The sequence below is a fragment of the Rousettus aegyptiacus genome, unplaced genomic scaffold (assembly GCF_014176215.1).
Source record: "Rousettus aegyptiacus isolate mRouAeg1 unplaced genomic scaffold, mRouAeg1.p scaffold_m13_p_8, whole genome shotgun sequence".
Taxonomy (NCBI): Eukaryota; Metazoa; Chordata; class Mammalia; order Chiroptera; family Pteropodidae; genus Rousettus; species Rousettus aegyptiacus.
Window position 1 is genome coordinate 51,068,285 of NW_023416311.1, and position 5,910 is coordinate 51,074,194.

Consider the following 5,910-nt stretch of genomic DNA (forward strand, 5'->3'; position numbering starts at 1 on the left):
GACACTTATTTGATACTTTCCTGAATTGTAGTTTTGTTTGTATAGTTCTTATCTATTCAACCAGATTGTAAGTACTTTAAAAGAGTGCTTGTGTTTAAAGAACTTATGTGCCCTATGGCACTTAAATACACCTAGTAAATTTTTGCATAATGATAGTTGTTTCAGCTCCAAAGAGACTCATATGGTCCTGTAGCCTTGGTTTGATCATTTTCCCAAAATGTTTAATTGAACCTGCATTCTGATATATGAGGCTGCTACAAAAAATAAATAAGCTTGTTTTTACTACTTCTCCCTTCTTGGATCATGGCTCTCAGAGCTACCAAAGAGAGCTTGTTCAATTATTTAACATTAACTTTTACATATATTGTTTTGTATTTCATCTGTTGTATGACACACTTTTACCTTCTATGGACCCTTGCCTTTCCTCTAGCCCACATTTCCCCCTAAACAATGCATGGAGCCATGACATCAGTTGTCATTAAAAGGTTCTTTACAAATGAACAAAATTACTTATTATTACTAATTATGTTGATTAGTGATTTGTTTGACTCTATCCTCAAGTATAAGGGATATATATAAAATATTTATTATTAATATATATAACTATAAAGGGACGTTAAAATTATTGGCATATGCCGTTATGATTTCATTGATAAGAAAATACAGAGATGTATGAAGGAATGTCTTAGTGCTTTTCCAGGCAATCATATAAACAGAAGATAAACTACCTTTGATTTAATCGACAGTTGCTTAAAAACCTATCTTTGATTTCTAATGTCTATATTTACTTTAATATATATTCTCCAGGTATCTAATATTCTTATTTATAGTCCTGATAATTTTGCTAAATTAAGAATAAAAATTTATTTTTGAGTCTACTTTTCACAAATGAAATGCAGGCATTACTATCAGGTCGTCACAAAACAGCAGATTTTTGTGCTTTCTCAGTGAATCTTTTTAAATTATATAAATAAAATTCTTGGGCATCTAACAGAAAGATTTATTTTAGAAAATCACTATGCAAAGATACATTATTAATTTTATATAAAGAACAAGAGTCACGTGCTTGAAGTTGATAGTCTCATCAGAAACCTAAAATAGACTCTTTTCTTCTAAGAAATGTGGTTCAAATAATATACAGAAAGTATGTTAGGATGTTTAAACCTAGTTATAGTTAAAACAGTTAGTGTCATTTTATAATTACACAGAATCATGTTTTCATTTTCTTCCTATTAAAATCATCAGGAGTTGGATTAGTAATGAGGGAAAAGAAAAGATATAACAGTTATTGTGGAAAGAGATTAGTGAAGCTGTTTTAAAAATTACATCATCATCGTCATCACACACCGGAGAGATGAAAAATTACATCATTATTGGCACTGTATGTGAAAATAAACTAGTCATTCCAGCCAAAATGCCCAATTTAGGAATGACTAGTAATAGGGCAAGATTACTTAAGGTTTAAGGCAAGAATGTTAATAGGTTTAAGATCGGTGAGAATAGGCACAGACTCTTGTGTTGTCCATGAAATATCTTATTTTCTACTCCCAAGTAACAAAAAGAAGCTAATTTTGCCATGTGAGATATTTTAGTACAGTATTTAGTTTTTTGACCCATTAATTTAAGCTTCAAGGTAGAAATCAATCTTAGAAATAAAACTGAGAAAGTCACCTGATGTGAAAGTTAGCTGGAGTCTCTATTTTAGATTCTGCCCCAGAGGTTTAGTGTTTTTAGTTTAGACATTAAAAGCTTGGCTAACACACCATGGGAGCTTGCAACATTATTGTTCCTGCTATGACAAAATGTCTAGCCATTCTGCCTGCAGCCTATATCCTCTTCTGAAAAACAGCTGGTCTCACTAGAGATTAACAAAAGACAAAATCAGAGCTTCAACTAAATAAACCAAAGCCTTCTTTTTCTATTTCTGAATTAAAAAACAACAACAACAACAACAACAACAACAACAACAACAACAAAACATTGAATATATTACATCAAAAAGCAGGGAATCTATTAACTACATCAGAGAGAAGAGGGAAGTACATCAACTTCTGGTTTGATTTATATTTCTGTTAGTGTATCTGCTAAGAGTAGTGGGTGGTAAAAAAAAGTAGCTTCCCTTTGGAGATTTCAAATCACTTTAAAAATAGTAACTGACAAATCATAATTTACTGATGGTAACAAAATAAACTTAGGCGAGCCATTAGAACGTGCTGTGCATTGATCCATTGATCTGTTACAGACAGTGGTGATATCTGCAGTGAAAGTACAAGGACATTTGAGCCATATTTCTCTACATACAGTCTACTCGCACTAGTTGGATTCAAAGTCAGATTTAGCTTTCATGTATATATAAATTTTGTATATAAAACAACTTTACAAAAGTGTTGTTACTAATGGTAATAAAGTATAAAAGTTTAAAGGTGATTTTCTTTTGATGATAAATTAAAGCACAATAATTTATCTCCCCAAAATATGACTTTAATGCCTCTACTAAGTATTCTTTTCCCAATGATTTAGCTTAAGTGAGTTGAGAGAGAATTTGGCAAGACATTTTTTAAACACTCAATAAAAGTCTTTGTCAAATAATAGTTTGCTCTTTGCTAGATGAGATTTATAAGTACTTATTTTCTTTATTGTCTTTTGTTTGCTCTGCCTTACTCACTATATATTTGGAACTTTTTTTTCCTCCCTCTTTTTATTAATTTATTTTTGGTTAAAATATAATTTACATTTAGTGAAATGCTTTGCTCTTAAGTAAGTGTAACTTTCAATCAACTTTTGACAAATGCATATTAGGACACAGAATCCTTACATTACATGAAAAAAAAATCTCTTCTATCCTTTCTTCCAACCAGAAGCAATAACTGAACTGATTTCTATTAACATAAATTAGTTTTTCATAATCTTGGATTTCAAATTAATGGAATCATACAGTCTATCCTTTTTGGCTGACCGGTTCCTTTTATTTTACATATTTTAGAGATGCATCCTGTCATGACAAGTATCCATAGTTTGTTCCTTTTTTATTACTGGGTAGTTGTATAACTGCATTCATCCATTTCCTCTTGATGAATATTAAAATTATTTTTCAGAGTTTTCTTGTTGTTTTGCTCTATGAAGAAAGTTGCTATGAATGCTTTTTTCAAGGCTCTTCAGGAAATATTTTTATTTAAATAAACTTCTCAGAGAAGAACTGCTGGATCGAGAATGGTACAGGTAAATAAAGAAAATGTCATTTTTTCCCAAAGGAGTTATACATATTTATATTTTCCCCAACAACATGTGAGAGTTTGGGTGGTTCCACATCCTCTCCAACTTGTAATATTTTCACTCGGCTCTTATTTATTTTTATATCATGATGGATTTAGTTTTTATTTTACAGATGACTTTTTCATGTTCTTATCAGAACCTTAAATATATATTTTTTTCTGAAGTTTTGGTTCCAATACTTTGCTCATCTTCTATTGGGTTAACTTTTTAATATGGGTTTGTAAGAGTTCTTTATATGAATAAAAGCCTTTTGCCAGATATATGTGTTACAGAATTTTTCTCCCAATCTGTCTTAACTATTTATGTTTCTAATCACATCTTTTGTCATGAATTGTATCTAATTTTCTTTTGTTTTATGGCTCCTGCTTTCTGGTTCTAAGAAATATTGGACCTACTCACAGCTGCAAAGATATTCTGTTTTCTTCTAGTATTTTAATTGTTTTGCATTAGTCTGTTATCAAACATATTCATTTGTGCATAATATGAGCTCTTAACCTTCTAGCCATTACATTAATGCTAACTGCATTCTCTATGCCATGCTCCCCATCCCCATGATCATCTACCAACTAATAATTTGTACTTTTTTAACCCTTCACCCCTTTCTCCCAGCCCCTCAACACCCTCCCCTCTTGCCATTACCAGATTATCCCCTATATTTGAGTCTGTTTTTGATTAGCTTGTTCTTTTTGTTCCTTAGATTTCACATATAAGTGAAGTCATGTGGTATTTATCTTTGTCTGACTTATATCACTCAGTATAATAACCTCTAGGTCCATCCATGTCATCGAAAATGATAGGATTTCATTTTCTTAATGGCTAATATTCCATTGTATATATGAACCATAACTTCTTTATCCATTTGTCTGTTGATGGGCATTTACATTGCTTCCTTATCTTGGCAATTGTAAATTGTGCTGCCATGAATATTGGGAGTACATAGGTCTTTATGAATTATTGTTTTGGTTTTCTTTTCATAAATACCCAGAAGTACAATTGCTGGGTCAAAGGTATATCCATTTTTAATTTTTTGAGAAACTTCCAGACTGTTTTCCATAGTGGATATACCAGTTTGCAATCCAACCAACAACGTATAAGGGTTCCCTTTTCTCTGCACTTTTGCCGACACTTGTGGTTCTTTGATTTATTGATGATAACCATTCTGACAGGTGTCAGATAATATCTCATTGTGGTTTTAATCTGCATTTCTCAGATGATTAGTGACCTTGAGCATCTTTTTATATGTCTATTGGCCATCTGTATATCCTCTTTTGAGAAATAGCTGTTCAGGTCTTCTGCCCATTTTTTAACTGGATTTTTTTTTTGTTGTTATTGAGTTGTATGAATTCTTTATATATTTGGGATATTAACCTCTCATCAGATGTAGCTAATATCTTCTCCCAATCAGTTGATTGTCTTTTCGTTTTGTTGATGGTTCCCTTTGTTGTATAAAACCTTTTTAGTTTGGTGTAATCTCATTTATTTTTACTTTTGTTTCCCTTGCCCAAGGAGATATATCCAAAAAGAAATTACTGTTAGCAATATCAGAGAGTTTACTGCCTATGTTTTCTTCTAGAAGTTTTATAGTTTTGGGTCTTACATATAAGTCTTTAATCCATTTACTCTATTCTTGTATATGATGTAAGAAGGTGATCTGAGTTTTTGTTTTTTTTTTTTGCAGATATCTGTCCAATTTTCCCAACACCATTTATTAAAAATAAGTTTGTGTATCATCCTTGTGCAGGAGCTATGCTAAGCTTCTTTGTATTGTTTCATTTTTTTTTTTTAGTATATGTGCTGCCAAAGTGAGCACCATAATTATCTTTTTAATTTCTTCAGAAATTCCTACTAAAACTGAAGTAGAAAAGAGAGTAGTTTTTTGGCATTATACTGCCCTATATTGTTTCATTACTTTTGCTAATGAGGAGTTTCTTATTCTCATGAACTCAGAGAATATATTTTAGTTTATCCCTTTTTCCCTGATTTCAAAATGCAACATAAATATCCATGTGGTATAGAAGTAAACTTTTTATTAACAATAAACAGTATTTTTTTTCTCCTCTTATGCCTATCTTTTAGACTATTTCACTTCAGGGTAAAATCATTTGGAAAGTTGTGTATAGTACATATGTTCGAAATCATTCATTTGTGTCTCAAGATATATTCTGCACACTTCACCCTGCCTTCTGCCTGGGAGCTGACGTGTATAACCCTACATCAACAGAACTCCCAAGGCCTTGTCTTCTGTCTGGGTTCAAACCATGTTGAACATCATCAGAAGTTGGAAAAAGAAGATAGTGAAGAGTGAGGGGTATTTATTCCTTTCACTCTCTCAGCCTGTTTGCCTTGAGCTGTGTGTCATCTTCCAACAAAGTTCACTAATCCTTTCAGTATGGATGACCTTATGAAATTCTCTCCTTTCTCTAGTTCTAGTTAGTGTCTTTCCTGTTGCTTCTTTGTCTTATTTGGTTGCATTTTGTACTGTGGGTCAGCAATGTAGACAGGGCCTAGTAGGGTCAAGTTTCTTGGGTTCGTGATATCTGAGCCCTCCAGTGAAAATTGAAAGACTCAGAAATAGCAAGTGACCAGGAACTGGATTATCTGAAGGCTTGTTCATTCTCATGTCTAGTGTTTGAAACT

General features: G+C 32.1%; 1 pseudogene; it reads right to left on the reverse strand.

Annotated features, from left to right (window-relative positions):
• Positions 1-4,969: 4,969 nt before the first annotated feature.
• On the reverse strand, positions 4,970-5,083 carry LOC118607181 (annotated as a pseudogene).
• Positions 5,084-5,910: the final 827 nt, after the last annotated feature.